The sequence below is a fragment of the Onychomys torridus genome, unplaced genomic scaffold (assembly GCF_903995425.1).
Source record: "Onychomys torridus unplaced genomic scaffold, mOncTor1.1, whole genome shotgun sequence".
NCBI classification, from domain to species: domain Eukaryota; kingdom Metazoa; phylum Chordata; class Mammalia; order Rodentia; family Cricetidae; genus Onychomys; species Onychomys torridus.
This window is the reverse complement of record NW_023413904.1, coordinates 118,853-135,666: the sequence shown is the minus strand read 5'-3', so window position 1 is coordinate 135,666 and position 16,814 is coordinate 118,853. Positions and strand designations below refer to the sequence as shown.

The window sequence follows — 16,814 nt, the reverse complement described above, 5'->3', positions numbered from 1 at the left end:
GGCTGGGGTCTCCAGCAGATAGGTGTGGGGGCAGGGTGTGGAGACTGAAGGGTCTGCCTGCATTCTTGGAAAAGGGGAGCTTTCATGCATTGCCCGCCAATTGGCTGGAAATTGGGGGCAAGTTGATCAGGTCCTCCCAGGATGGCCTGTGTCCAGCAGTGAGACCCAGGGGCAGTTGCCTCTCTGACTATAACCCCAGGCACTCACCTGTGGTCCAGACGGGAGTCTGTATTTTGTTTTTGGTTTTTCAAGACAGGGTTTCTCTGTGTAGCTTTGCGCCTTTCCTAGAACTCGCTTGGTAGACTAGGCTGGCCTCAAACTCACAGAAATCCGCTTGGCTCTGCCTCCCAAGTGCTGGGAGTAAAGGCATGCGCCCCCTCCGACATGCTAGCTCTTATACTTTAAACTGTTTCTTTTCACCTCCATTTTGCCTCAGGGTTTTTTTTAACCTTTCTTTCCTTCTGTATACATCTTACTTTCAATGCTTTTCCTGTATGGCAGACTGGTGGCTGCCTGGCATCTGGCCCCAGGTGTGTCCCTCTTTCTTCTTTATTCTCTTTTTCTTCTTCCCTCTCATGCCTAGATTCCTCCACCTACTTATTCTCTTTGCCTGCCAGCCCTGCCTATCACTATCCTACCTACCTATTGGCCATTCAGCTTTCTATTAGACCAACCATGTGCCTCAGGCAGACAAGATGAAAGAGCACCACATCTTTACGTAATTTAAAAAAAAAAATGCAGCATAAACAAACATAACACATCTTTATTTCAATAACAAAGGCAGCAGAAACAAATGTAATACACCATAGACAGTTAAGGTAATATTCTACAGCATAAACACATAAAACACATCTAACACATCTTTGCCTAGTTAAAATAATATTCCCCCACAAAATGTGTCTGCAGAGTAGGACACTTGAGTTGTAATCATGCCAGTGATATTTTCCTGTTCTACTTTCATATGGGATGTGACTTCTGTATCACTTCAGTGTAGAGAGTGACCCAGGGGTGCTGGCTTAGGAGAGGACCTAAGGAGGGTACTAGAGAGGAGATACTGTGAGAAAATTAGGTATTGAGACTGCTCAGCAGTGCGTAGAAGAGGCCAGGCTGCAGTTTCTAACTGGACAGAATTTGAAGTGTTCTCCCTTCTGGGAGAACAGGCTACTTTAGTCCCAGTTTACTTTGGTTGTGGTTTTGCTTTAGTATTTTAGAGTCAGGATGAGGCAGATAGGGTCTTGATGTGTACTCCAGGCTAGCCTGCAATTCACTGTGTGTTCTGCATGTCTCAAGCTCACAATGACCACATCAGGCTCCAAAGGCCAACACCATGCTTGGCTTCTTGCAGCTTTGTGGGTGGGGATGAAGATCTCTGGCAGGGCTATAGGGAAAGTGGGCTCACATCTGGGACAGCCCTCCTGTGTAGAAATATACAGTGATTGGCACTAACACACACTAATTCCCCTCCCACAAGGCAGAATGCTCATCAAGATGGGAACACACATATTCCTGGATGTTTTCTGCAGAGTTACATCACATAATCACCATTTTAAAGTTTTCAGTTTAAACTTGAGTGATCACACCTGTCTGGATTCTTTGCTATTCAACTCCTGGGAGACTAGACTTTTTCCTTTAACTGAATTTCAGTTCAAATGCTTTCCTTTAGCTGGGACCTAGTTGAATACTTAGCCACTCTGATTTAATCTTGGCACAGTCCCAGTTGTCTGGGAACTCACTTTGTAGACCAGGCTGGCTTTGAACTCCAAGATCCACCTGCTTCTTCCTTCGAAATGCTGGGATTAAAGGGGTTTGCTACCTTTACCCAGCACAATCAGAAAAAAAATGACCAAAAAAATGAAATTTTACTATGCATACAAGTTATTGTATTCTTTTCAAATTGTCTCAAAAGAAAACATCATATCTCACATTCACACTTACTAATCCAGAGCATCTCAGATGGTGGTGCTCTGTGTCTGTATTGTAAAGAGCTGGTTCTCACAGGGTTAAGTCCTACTATAATGTCTCTGTCTGTTTTACAGGAAAGAATATCATCTGGGACACAGAGTGAGTGCTTCGAAAATGAGAATTGCCATTCATCAGGAGATGGACAATGCCGAACTGGTTCTATCTGTAGCAGAAATAACATTTGGAGAGAAGAATAGGAAGTCAATGAAAGACCCACAACTGAGAAGAAGAGAGGCCCAAAATTTCTCACAGGCTGTGTGTACTCTGCTAAATTCTGGAGGGGGCGTGGTCCAGGCTCACATCAAGAATTTCAATTACAGCTTGACCAGAGATGGAGTAGGACTGGACTTGGAAAATTCTTTAGGTGATATTCTTCCATTGTCTCATACATACCTACACTACATGCAGAATAAAGGCTACTTTTTAATTTTTGTGAGACCAGGGATCTGGTATATCTCTGGTCATCAGGTCCTTACATTAAAAACAAATTTTTATGTGAGAAGTTTGTCATCTTCATTTGAAATGAAAGCACCTGATGTAGTTCAGTTCCTCAAAGTCATGAAGGATGCTGAACTGAGATCAAGTTCAAGAATGTTTGCATGGATAATTACACCCTGTGGAATGAAAACTAAAACAAATTGACACATTTTTTAACAAGGAAAAGTTTACCCTGGAGGAGCCCTTCTATTTGCCCTAAATCAAACCATGCAGAGGTTAAAATGTCCCCTAAAGAAAAGATTATAGAGATTCTCCCTAAAACTGTTTCTGCACTTGCAAACACTGACAGGGGATATTTGTTCATTGGTTTAGATGGGAAAAAAACCAGCAAATCATTGGTTTTGAAGCAGAGAGGAGTGATCTTTTGCATCTAGAGGGTGTGATAGAGAAGTGCATCCAACAGCTGCCTGTCACTCACTTCTGTGAGGAGCAGGGGAAGATAAAGTACGCATGCAAATTCATCCCAGTCCACAGAGCAGGAGCTGTGTGTTTCTATGTCTGTGCATTCAGAGTGGAGAGATTCTGCTGTGCTGTGTTCGCTGCAGAGCCCGATTCCTGGCATGTGGATGACAACTGTGGGAAGAGGTTTACCTCAGAGGGATGGGTCAAGCTCCAGATGGATGCCCCACCATTTTGAGGATGGGGGATTAATAATCACTTTTCTTTTACTTTCTCTATGTTTTATTTATTTATTGATTGATTGATTGATTTTATTGATTTTTTGTTTTTTGTTTTTTCCAGACAGGGTGTCACTGTGTAGAGGTTGGAAGAATGTTTTCTGGGACTTGAGCAACATCATCACTCCTCATGTCAGTGTTTCTCTCTGTGTAGCCCTGGCTGTCCTGGAACTTTTGACCAGGCTGGCCTCCTACTCACAGACATGCCCCTGCCTCTGCCTCCCAAGTGCTAAGATTAAAGACATGAGACATCACCGTGGTGTATCTTTATATTGCTTTGCATTAATAACGTATCATATTTGTAGCAAACACTCAAATTTTGTTTTGGTATCCTGTCACTGAATGAATGGTTAAGGGAGGCAAACCTCAGTTTCTGTTTTTGTTTTTTTCCCAATAAAGTGGATGGTTCCCAGGCCTTGTATGGACCATGCAGGTGCTATATCACTGCTCCACATCTCTAGTCCCTTTTGTTTTGACTTTCTGAGACACTGTCTAAATTGCTCAAGAGGCCTTTGAACTTGTGACCTTATTGATTATTGAAGCTGAGTACCTGAGAATATAAACCTGGCCCACCAAGTGGCTGCATAACTCGTTTTGGACAAGAGAATCAGGTAATCTCCATTTTCACAAAATTTGGTATTGGATTTTTTTAGTTTAAGATTTATTATATCTTCATTCTTAGTTGTGTGTGAGTCTATGTGGGTAAAGTGCCCACAAAGAACAAGTGTTACCAGTGCACCTGAAGCTGTAGTTAAAGAAGGTTGAAACATGCCTGACATGGATGCTGGGACCCAAACTCAAGTCTTCTACAAGAGTAGTACCCCCTTAAGTGTGGAGCCCATCCCAGCCCCAATGTGCTATTGGTTTTTAGAAAAGGTAAATCAAAGAGGAACCATAGTGTAATTGTTAGTGAAGCTTGAACTCATCTCTCTCTGTTTTATAGTATTATTATTATTATTATTATTATTATTATTATTATTACTAATACTACTACCATTTGAGACCTTGAGACAGGGTCTCACTATGTAGTTATGGCTAGCCTAGAAGTGGCTATCATAATGTAGATCAGGCTGACCTCAAGTTCAAAGAGATCCACTTGCTTCTGCCTCTCAAGTCCCAGGATTTCACGAATGTGACATCACACCCAGCAAATTCATCTCTCAGTTCATACTCATCTGTTGTTATTATTTAATGCGTGTTTGTGCACACATGCTTGTGTAAGCCTGTGTGTGGAGATGGGGGGAACTTTGGTATCATCATTAAATATGCTGTCCACCTCTTTTGAGACATGAGATTCCCACCAACCTGAAGCTTACCACTTAGGACAATATGTCTGGGTGGAGAGCCCCAGGGAGAGTCCTGTCTCTACTTCTCCAACACTGTGATTACAAGCTTACACTATCACATCCAGTTTTTAGTTGAGTACTGGAGATCAAGCTCAGATTCCAATGCTTGCAGTATGCTTTGTGGACTGAGTCATCCCTCTCCCAAGATCTTACTTGTGGTTTTGAGACATAGTCCCAAGTAGTTGAGGCTGACCTTGAACTTCCCATTTTTTTGCCTCTACCTCCTGAGTGCTGAGATCACACATGTGGACCCTCACACCCAGTTTCCACAGTGATGAAGAAGAAGCAGAGTTCTGCAATCACTCCCCCAACTAAGCTTCAGACTAGTTTTGGATTGTTTTAGCTTTTCTATTGGTGTGTTTGTTAGTTTTTAGGATGGTTTGTTTTTCTAGTCCAGACTAGAATAAATTCATTTATGTAGCCCAGCCTGACCTAGAAATCATAATTGGTATTCTTGGTTCAGGCTACCAAGTGCTGGGATTATAGACAAGAGTTACCACACTTAGCTCATTTTACATCTCTCCTCTCAGATTTCTATGTCTGTTACTTCTCTTTTCCTTCCTTTCAATAAGTATTCTTTACTTTCTATTTGTTTACTGTGTCTTTCACACCATCTACCTTGATCCCATTCATTTCCCTATCCCTTTGAATCTGACCTCTCCCCTTGCCACCTTCCCCCAAAAAGAGTCATTGTTCTGGTTCAGCTCTCTAGTTTCTGCTACACTAAGTATACTGGGCCCACCCTGGAACTTCTCTTGGATTCCTGTTGTCCTGTGTCATAGAGACCCTGCAGATTTGGATCTGTAGGACCAGCACCTTTGCATGCTCCAGTAGATCATAGATGCAGCAAACAGCAAGGGACACTACTAGAGCTCCTGCTTTCACACCCTCAGGTTTGGCTCACCCACAACTAAACCATTAGGGCCACACCCACTGCATTTCTCAGATGAAGTGCAAGGGCCACTCTCCTGAGTGCTGCAGCTGGTGAAGGGAAGGGACAGGTCTCCTACTCTTATGGCCTTACTGCCAGCTCTCCCAACAAGCACAGGTGGCAATGGGAGGGACAGAGCATCTTTCCCCACCACTACCTTATTACAGGTTAGGGGAGGGTCCAGATATCTCACAATCAGATTCTCCAGCTGCTTCAATTGCATCCAGTCAACAGGGTTAGCTCTACAGTTCTGCCCAGGCAAGGTGCATTGCCCTCTTTCCCATGTGCTGCAGCTGGTAAGGGGGAGGTCATCTCTGTTGCCCACCCCAGGTACCAGGAGTGAGGGGAAGAACAATATGCATTTTGGTAAAGATTTATTTGTATCACTTTTTATTTAGGAGTGTGTGTGTGTGTGTGTGTGTGTGTGTGTGTGTGTGTGTTTGCTGTGGGATGTTCTGTATGTCAAATGTGTTTCTCTAAGTGGTTAAAATAAATAAAGTGCTGATTGGCCAGTAGCAAGGCAGGAAGGATAGGGTAGGCAGGACAAGGAGGAGGAGAATTCTGGGAAGTGAAAGCTGGGGTAGGAAGACACTGCCAGCTGCCGCCATGACCAGAAAGATGTAACATACTGGTAAGCCATGAGCATCATGACAACTTATATACTAACAGAAATGGGTTAATTTAAGATATAAGAACTAGATACCAAGAAGTCTGTCAAGGCCATACAGTTTATGAGTAATATAAACGTCTAAATGTTTATTTTATATGTGGGTTGTGGGATAGCAGGTGCTTGGTGGTACCTGGAGAGAAGTTGTCCAAATACATGTGCATGTGCATATATACATGCACTCCTAGAAAAGCTGAGAATCTGTATGAGAATCTCAATTCTTGGTGGTATCCCAGCTGAGAGATCATCTCTCACAGTTATGACAGGGTACTCTTGAGGAGGGAAGGATAAGGGCATTAGGTAGAAGTATAGAGTGCAGAGAAACAGAAACATTGGATAGCCTCAAGAGGGCCTGGATCATCGTCCCCTGGCCCCTTATGTCTCTTCTAAAAGACTATCTATAGGAATGCCAAGGGGTGGAGCAAAGACCTCCCACTAGCACAGCCAAGCTTAGACCCTTCCAATCACCCAGTAACCATGCACATCGTCAAGCAATCCTCTAATGTAGCTCTGCGTGGTAAATCATGCTCAGATCTCACTAGGAAACCTTTGTGGACCTCCACAACTCCCCATTCTTGATATATAAAATTGCTCCCCAGGACCCTCAGATAGATTCTGCCTGGCTTAGGTCATCCTTCTTGATTCATTTTTCATTCATACATTCAGGAAGTTATCAAGAAGGAAGTTGCCCATTTTGGGCTACTAGCCTCTGGCAAGAGGGGGTACTGAACTAACTTAACTCCACTCTGACACAGGTACTTACTAAGAGCTTACAAACACCTACAGTGATCTTCATAGCTGCCACACCGGCCAGGAAAAGAGCAGAGGATCATAAAGATGAAATAACCTTATTGGAATGGGTCTATTGGGTCTACAGCAGTCTTAGCTGCACTAAGCCCTTTTCTAAATAAAAATTCTTTCTTAACAGATGTCCGATAAAATTTTCAAGAGATTATTTTCATTTCTAGGAGAAAACAGTCATTTCAAAGCAAAGCAAAGTATCTATTCAAGTAAACAGAAACCTATGCTAATTATAAAGATTCTTTTAGTCATTTAAGTAGTTCATATATACAAGTGTCCTTATCGCACCATTAAAATTTCTATACAAAATAACTCTATTGTGGGCGGCCTTCCCCTTTTTGGGAGGCCTACTCATTTCTAAACAGAAACATAGGAGAACTGGAAACTTTTAGAAAAAAAAAAGACAGAAAAGCTCCCCTAATTATTACACCTTCACTTAAGTTTTCCAAGGACCATTGAGATCATAAAATTATATTTTGGGCTATTATAAAAAGTGCTCAAGTATATCCAGTATGATCATTACTATACATATTTACATATTTACAACTAGCATAAATATCATTATACGACTATACATATTTACACTTTTTACAAGCTTGCATTCAAAAGAAATCTCTACTATACATATTTACACTTGTTATAGACTATGACTATCACTATACATACTTACACTTTTAACAAACATATTCAGAAGGAAACTCTATTGAACTTTTTTAAAAAACTTTAGCACATATCTAGAATAGATTTCTTAAAATGACTACTTACTAAACATATATTAAAGAGGAAACTCTATTATCAAACATCTAGAAAGAATCTCTTAACAGAACTAACTTACACTACAAAGAATCTTTTAACAGGACTAACTTACATTTTCTTCTAATAAGACCACAAGTACACAAATCTTTTCTAAAGTTCTGAGTTTATAGTCAGTTTTGATATGAGACTTCTGTGGATAGCCAGCATTTCATTTGGTGACTAAGGGTACAATTTTCCCTTTCTTAATTTTTTGAAGCTGCATCTTAAAATTAGCATGAGCTCTTTTAACAATGCCTTGTCTTTGGTTCTGATAAGGTTATTTATTCACAGAAACTGCTATTGTACGAAGGATTCAAGAACATAGATGGGTTGTTTTACTTATCATGAAACACATCTATCATTAGCTCATTCTGAGGAAGAACATTTTCATGATTTAGTATTTTTGCTTCATTCACTAGCTTTTCAACCCCTGGGATACACTCTGATCATTAGTCATTCAGCTCAGACCATAGTTGTAACTTTTCAACATTCAGTACTAGGCACATTTTCCCTGTTCTCACAACCATCAGTGCATTCACTAAGCAAGCATTCTAATATAGCTTTGTTTTCCTGTAGGGAACTTTCAAGTGAAGTGACTCTATTTTGAAAACAGATAGATTTTCTGGAGTTTGTTGCCCATCTACAAAACACTCAGTCTTTCTGAATACATGTATCCTTGTTTCCCATTAGAATTGCAAAGGAATCGCTCACTGCAGGCTGCTGTTCAAAAGGCAAAGAACTTCTCTGATTATCCCCATTTGTTAAAGGTTTCAGAAATCACTTAAGAAGCATCATTGGCATTTTAATTGCCTTCTGACAGGCATCACCTGTTTCTCCTTTCATAGTAAGTAATCTCCACCTAACAGCTAGGCTGCTTGCCTGTTTTTATTCCCAGGTAGCAAGCTAACAAAACTTGTGGGAAAAATGGCATTTTGGAGTTATACTTGCAGTATTTCCCTTGGGCATTTTGCTGCTAAGTTACAGGGAAGATTTGAAAATGTTTGTCCCAGTTTATCTACCTTTTCTCCAGGCCTCCTGGCCAATGCTGCCTCACTTATCAGCATTACATTTGCTAAGCTGCCATTTTCTATATTGTCACGCTGCTACAAAGGAACTACATTTCCCAAGCTGCCTTTCAGGTCCCCCACACTCCGGTTCTCATTTACATGGTTGGTGTTCATACTGAAAATCAAGATCTAATGAGCTTTATTGTCATGGGAGGTTTCTGTTCTCCTTAAGCTGCAGTTGACAAGTGTACTTCCTTATCTGACATTTTCCCCAGAGTGGGCCACACCTGCTGGTGTCTACTTGTCTCCCACCTTACTGAGTCAGTGAAAGAAAATGAAGGTACTTGAAATGGAAGCTTTGTCAGTAATATTTATACCCAGATAGATCCTCTGCTTGCCTCCACTTGTCTGCTCCCTAAAGATGCAGAGTCCCTGATGCCTCAGGCAAGGCTCAGTTTCTCTGCTACTTTCTGTTCTGGGGGCAGGGGCTTGAGTCCCCAATTCTATATGGCCAAATTTTGCCTCAGCTTTTTCCCATATTGCAACTACTGCTAAGAACTGAGACCCTGCTGTTTTCATTGCAGGGAGGATCTCATAAGACTTCATTGCTTACTCCACAGCAGCAGCCACTCCCCATGCCCTGCACATCCACTGGAGCAGCTTTACCCTAGAAGGAAGCTGTCCCTACTTGGTTTTCCACCTGCCCTTTCTCAGACATAGGCTTTGGACACAGGGCATATTGGCTTGAAGGGAAGATTGGACAAGCAGAGAGGATGCCCTTACAGAAAAAGAAAAATCTGAGAAGGAAAGATCTGAAGAGCTTTCAATTTGGGGGAGAGAGATTGCTAAGTTTTTCCCAAGACTTCTGTTCCCTAAACTCTGGCTTCATGATGAAGAGGAAACTTATTCTGATGATACAATGTTTTCATACAGTAGCAATGTCAGTGGAGTGAAGAGTTTTATTTCACTTGAACCTACCTCACAGCAAATTTTTTCCTGGCTGCTCAGGACTTAAGGCTAAGCTACCCAGAGGCCAAAAGCTTTCATAGCCATCTTTTTTTGCCCAATTTCTTTCATAGTATTTTTTCATGACACTGATTCTTCTCAGTTTGAGCTCATAGTCCCATAGTTGGAAAATGAAGGATATACTTCCTCTGTCATGTTGCTTATCTTATTGTACCTTACCCTAAGTTCTTTTTTATCCAATATTCATAATTATACCCTTCTTCTACATCTCTTCTTATACTATAATCCTATATTCAACCCTACATTTTTTAACTTTTAGAGGTAGAAATTAAGAGAGAGAAAAAGAAAGAAACCTAGAGAGAGAGAGAGACAGAGAGAGAGAGAGATTTGATGCAGCGTCACTTTTAACCTTGGCATTCAGCTGCCTTACTTTCATCCTCAAGAATAAAATACCCCCAGGTGGTGGTGGCACACACCTTTAATCCCAGCACTGGGCAGGCAGAGTCAGGCTGATTTCTGTGAGTTCAAGGCCAGCCTGGTCTACAGAGGGAGAACAAGGAAAGCTGCAAAGCTGCACAGAGAAACCCTATCAGGAAAAACAAAACAAAAAAAAAAAAAAAAGAGGAAGAAGAAGGAGGAGGAGGAGAAGGAGAAGAAAGAGAAGAAGAAGCAGAAGAAGAAGAAGAAGAAGAAGAAGAAGAAGAAGAAGAAGAAGAAGAAGAAGAAGAAGAAGAAGAAGAAACCATCGCCTTTAATTTAATCCATTAGCAGGCATGCCCCATATACACCCACAACACTCCCTAGCACTCCCTTCTCTGATACCCTGTTTCTGGAAACATATTGGCTCCCACAGTCATGTCAGGGTACTCTTGAGGAGTGAGGGATAAGGGCATTAGGTAGAAGGATAGAGAGGGGATAAACAAATAGAAACACAGGATAGACTCATAAGGACTTTCATCATTATAGGACTATTTGTAAAACTGCCAAGGGGTGGAGCAAAGAACTCCCCTTAGCACAGCCAAGTATAGACCCTTCCAATCGCCTAGTAATGATGTACATGGTCAAGCAATCCCCTAATGCAGCCATGCAGGGTAAAGCATGTTCAGATCTCACTAGGAAACCTTTATGTGCATCCACAACTGTGGTCCTCTGGAAAAGCTGATCCATCTTTCTAGGATCTATCGTGTGTGTGTGTGTGTGTGTGTGTGTGTGTGTGTGTGTGTGTGTGTGTGTGTGTTTAGACTGTACATGCATTTGTTTGTAATCAAGTCTCACTCTGCAGCTCAGACTGGTATGACAATTACTATGCCATTCAGTAGGCTGACCTTCCATTAGAGGCAATCCTCTTGCTTCAGTTTCCCATGTGCTAGCATTTCCAACACTTTTCATTTCTTTTTCTTTTCCTTATTCAGTAATCTGACCTGAATTTTGGGAAATGTACCTTCATGTGTGCACTCTAATTGGAGGCCAAATAATTTTATTCTCCCCCAACCTTCCTTTGGTGCCACTTAGCAACAAGTGCTCTTGGGGCTGTAATTTAAGAACTTCCACTGGACTCAAGATTTTGTGTCACCCAGTGGCTAGAAATAATAACTGCATCCTGAAAAGCAGCATTCATGAATAAATGCAACATGGGTAAGTCACAACAAAGGTCAGGTCCATGTTAGTGCCCAGTGGCAAAATAATTCCTAACAGACAAAGACGGTTCTACTCTAAGTCTCATTTTCTAAATGACTTTAATAGAAGGGGTGAGAGTGTATTCCAAGGGTTACAGTCATGGACTCTGCAAGATTAGATGATGTTCTGGAGACCCTTTAAGGATCTTACTCAAGTCACTCCTCCTCTTAGTGTGCTGGAAATGAAGAATCAACAGGGCAGGACATAGGGTCCTTATTAACCTGCCTAGAAGTCATAATTGGTATTCTTGGTTCAGGCTACCAAGTGCTGGGATTATAGACAAGAGTTAATTAGCTCATTTTACACCTCTCCTCTCAGATTTCTATTTGTTACTTCTCTTCTCCTTCCTTTCAATAAGTATTCTTTACTTTCTATTTTTTATTGTGTCTTTCACACCATCTACCTTGATCCCATTCATTTCCCTATCCCTTTGAATCTGACCTCTCCCCTTGCAAACTTCCCACCAAAAGAGTCATTGTCTTGGTTCAGCTCTCTAGTTTCTGCTACACTAAGTATACTGGGCCCACCCTGGAACTTCTCTTGGATTCCTGTTGTCCTGTGTCATAGAGATCCTGCAGATTTGGATCTGTAGGACCAGCACCTTTGCATGCTCCAGTAGATCATAGATGCAGCAAACAGCAAGGGACCAGCTAGAGCTCCTGCTTTCACACCCTCAGGTTTGGCTCACCCACAACTAAACCATTAGGGCCACACCCACTGCATTTCTCAGATAAGTGCAGGCCACTCTCCTGAGTGCTGCAGCTGGTGAAGGGCAGGGACAGGTCTCCTACTCTTATGGCCTTATGCCAGCTCTCCAACAGCACAGGTGCAATGGGAGGGACAGAGCATCTTTCCCCACCTCTACCTTATTACAGTTTAGGGGCGGGGCCAGATATCTCATATAGATTCTCCAGCTGCTTCAACTGCATCCAGTCAACAGGGTCAGCTCTACAGTTCTGCCCAGGCAAGGTGCATTGCCCTCTTTCCTATGTGCTGCAGCTGGTAAGGGGGAGGTCATCTCTGTTGCCCACCCCAGGTACCAGGAGTGAGGGGAAGAACAATATGCATTTTGGTAAAGATTTATTTGATCATTTTTATTTAGGAGTGTGGTGTGTGGTGTGTGTGTGGGTGCTTGCTGTGGGATGTTCTGTATGTCAAATGTGTTTCTCTAAGCGGTTAAAATAAATAAAGTGCTGATTGGCCAGTAGCAAGGCAGGAAGGATAGGGTAGGCAGGACAAGGAGGAGAGAAATTCTGGGAAGTGAAAGCTGGGGCAGGAGAGCTGCCAGCTGCTGCCATGACCAGAAAGATGTAAGATACTGGTAAGCCATGAGCATCATGGTAACTTATATCTAACAGAAATGGTTAATTTAAATATAAGAACTAGATACCAAGAAGTCTGTCAAGGCCATACAGTTTATAAGTAACATAAACGTCTAAATGGTTATTTTATACGTGGGTTGTGGGACGCAGGTGCTTGGTGGCACCTGGAGAGAAGCTCTCCAACTACATGTGCTTGTGCACATGTGCAGTGCATCCTAGAAAAGCCAAGAATGTGTGTGAGAATCTCAATTCTGTGGTATCCCAGCTGAGAGATCATCTCTCACAGTTATGACTGGGTACTCTTGAGGAGGGAAGGATAAGGGCATTAGGTAGAAGATGGAGTGGAGAGAAACAGAAACATTGGATAGCCTCAAGAGGGCCTGGATCATCATCCCCTGGCCCCTTCATCTCTTCTAAGGACTTTTATAGGAATGCCAAGGGGTGGAGCAAAGACCTCTCCTAGCACAGCCAAGCTTAGACCCTTCAAGTCACCCAGTAACCATGCACATCGGTCAAGCAATCCTCTAATGTAGCTCTGCTTGGTAAACATGCTCAGATCTCACTAGGAAACCTTTGTGGACCTCCACACCTCCCCATTCTTGATATATAAAATGGCTCCCAGGACCCTCAGATAGACTTGCCTGGTTAGGTCATCCTTCTTGATTAATTTTTCATTCATACATTCAGGAAGTTACACAGAAGGAAGTTGCCCATTTTGGGCTACTAGCCTCTGGCAAGAGGGGGTACTGAACTTAACTCCACTCTGACACAGGTACTTACTAAGAGCTTACAAAACCCTACAGTGATCTTCATAGCTGCCACACGGCCAGAAAAGAGCAGAGGATCATAAAGATGAAATAACCTTATTGGAATGGGTCTATTGGGTCTACAGCAGTCTTAGCTGCACTAAGCCCTTTTCTAATAAAAATTCTCTCTTAACAGATGTCAATAAAATTTTCAAGAGATTATTTTCATTTCTAGGAGAAAACAGTCATTTCAAAACACTTCAAAGTATCTACTCAAATAAACAGAAACCCATGCTAATTATAAAGACTCTTTTAGTCATTTAAGTAGTTCATATATACAAGTGTCCTTATCGCACCATTAAAATTTCTATACAAAATAACTCTATTGTGGGCGGCCTTCCCCTTTTTGGGAGGCCTACTCATTTCTAAACAGAAACATAGGAGAACTGGAAACTTTTAGAAAAAAAAGACAGAAAAGCTCCCCTAATTATTAACCTTCACTTAAGTTTTCCAAGGACCATTGAGATCATAAAATTATATTTTGGGCTATATAAAAAGTGCTCAAATATATCTGTATGATCATTACTATACATATTTACATATTTACAACTAGCATAAATATCATTATACGACTATACATATTTACACTTTTTACAAGCTTGCATTCAAAAAATTCTACTATACATATTACACTTGTTATAGACTATGACTATCACTATAATACTTACACCTTTTAACAAACATATTCAGAAGGAAACTCTATTGAACTTTTAAAAAAAACTTTAGCACATATCTAGAATAGATTTCTTAAAATGACTACTTACTAAACATATATTAAAGAGGAAACTCTATTATCAAACATCTAGAAAGAATCTCTTAACAGAACTAACTTACACTACAAAGAATCTTTTAACAGGACTAACTTACATTTTCTTCTAATAAGACCACAAGTACACAAATCTTTTCTAAAGTTCTGAGTTTATAGTCAGTTTTAATATGAGACTTCTGTGGATAGCCAGCATTTCATTTGGTGACTAAGGGTACAATTTTCCTTTCTTAATTTTTTGAAGCTGCATCTTAAAATTAGCATGAGCTCTTTTAACAATGCCTTGTCTTTGGTTCTGATAAGGTTATTTTTCACAGAAACTGCTATTGTACGAAGGATTCAAGAACATAGATGGGTTGTTTTACTTATCATGAAACAGATCTATCATTAGCTCATTCTGAGGAAGAACATTTTCATGATTTAGTATTTTTGCTTCATTCACTAGCTTTTCAACCCCTGGGATACACTCTGATCATTAGTCATTCAGCTCAGACCATAGTTGTAACTTTTCAACATTCAGTATAGGCACATTTTCCCTGTTCTCACAACCATCAGTGCATTCACTAAGCAAGCATTCTAATATAGCTTTGTTTTCCTGTAGGAACTTTCAAGTGAAGTGACTCTATTTTGAAAACAGATAGATTTTCTGGAGTTTGTTGCCCATCTACAAAACACTCAGTCTTTCTGAATACATGTATCCTTGTTTCCCATTAGAAATTGCAAAGGAATCGCTCACTGCAGCTGCTGTTCAAAAGGCAAGAACTTCTCGTGATTATCCCCATTTGTTAAAGGTTTCAGAAATCACTTAAGAAGCATCATTGGCATTTTAATTGCCTTCTGACAGGCATCACCTGTTTCTCCTTTCATAGTAAGTAATCTCCACCTAACAGCTAGGCTGCTTGCCTGTTTTTATTCCCAGGTAGCAAGCTAACAAAACTTGTGGGAAAAATGGCATTTTGGAGTTATACTTGCAGTATTTCCCTTGGGCATTTTGCTGCTAAGTTACAGGGAAGATTTGAAAATGTTTGTCCCGTTTATCTGCCTTTTCTCCAGGCCTCCTTGCCAATGCTGCCTCACTTATCAGCATTACATTTGCTAAGCTGCAATTTTCTATATTGTCACGCTGCTACAAAAGACTACATTTCCCAAGCTGCCTTTCAGGTCCCACACACTCCCGTTCTCATTTACATGATTGGTGTTCATACTGAAAATCAAGATCTAGTGAGCTTTATTGTCATGGGAGGTTTCTGTTCTCTTAAGCTGCAGTTGGCAAGTGTACTTCCTTATCTGACATTTTCCCCAGAGTGGGCCACACCTGCTGGTGTCTACTTGTCTCCCACCTTACTGAGTCAGTGAAAGAAAATGAAGGTACTTGAAATGGAAACTTTGTCATCTGGTATATCTCTGGTCATCAGGTCCTTACATTAAAAACAAATTTTTATGTGAGAAGTTTGTCATCTTCATTTGAACTGAAAGCACCTGATGTAGTTCAGTTCCTCAAAGTCATGAAGGATGCTGAACTGAGATCAAGTTCAAGAATGTTTGCATGGATAATTACACCCTGTGGAATGAAAACTAAAACAAATTGACACATTTTTTAACAAGGAAAAGTTGACCCTGGAGGAGCCCTTCTATTTGCCTAAATCAAACCATGCAGAGGTTAAAATGTCCCCTAAAGAAAAGATTATGGAGATTCTCCCTAAAACTGTTTCTGCACTTGCAAACACTGACAGGGGATATTTGTTCATTGGTTTAGATGGAAAAAAACCAGCAAATCATTGGTTTTGAAGCAGAGAGGAGTGATCTTTTGCATCTAGAGGGTGTGATAGAGAAGTGCATCCAACAGCTGCCTGTCACTCACTTCTGTGAGGAGCAGGGGAAGATAAAGTACACATGCAAATTCATCTCAGTCCACAGAGCAGGAGTTGTGTGTTTCTATGTCTGTGCACTCAGAGTGGAGAGATTCTGCTGTGCTGTGTTCACTGCAGAGCCTAATTCCTAGCATGTGGATGACAACTGTGTGAAGAGGTTTACCTCAGAGGGATGGGTCAAGCGCCAGATGGATGCCCCACCATTTTGAGGAAGGGGGATTAATAATCACTTTTCTTTTACTTTCTTTATGTTTTATTTATTGATTGATTGATTGATTGATTTTATTGATTTTTTGTTTTTTGTTTTTTTCCAGACAGGGTTTCCCTGTGTAGAGGTTGGAAGAATGTTTTCTGGGACTTGAGCAACATCAACACTCCTCATGGCAGTGTTTCTCTCTGTGTAGCCCTGGCTGTCCTGGAACATTTGACCAGGCTGGCCTCCTACTCACAGACATCCCCCTGCCTCTGCCTCCCAAGTGCTAAGATTAAAGACATGAGACATCACCGTGGTGTATCTTTATATTGCTTTGCATTAATAATGTATCATATTTGTAGCAAACACTCAAATTTTGTTTTGGTATCCTATCACTGAATGAATGGTTAAGGGAGGCAAACCTCAGTTTTTGTTTTTGTTTTTTTTCCCAATAAAGTGGATGGTTCCCAGGCCTTGTATGGACCATGCAGGTGCTGTATCACTGCTCCACATCTCTAGTCCCTTTTGT

General features: G+C 41.1%; 1 pseudogene; it reads left to right on the top strand.

Moving 5' to 3' along the window:
• Window positions 1-2,038: 2,038 nt before the first annotated feature.
• On the top strand, window positions 2,039-16,301 carry LOC118576560 (annotated as a pseudogene).
• The last annotated feature ends 513 nt before the right edge of the window (window positions 16,302-16,814 follow it).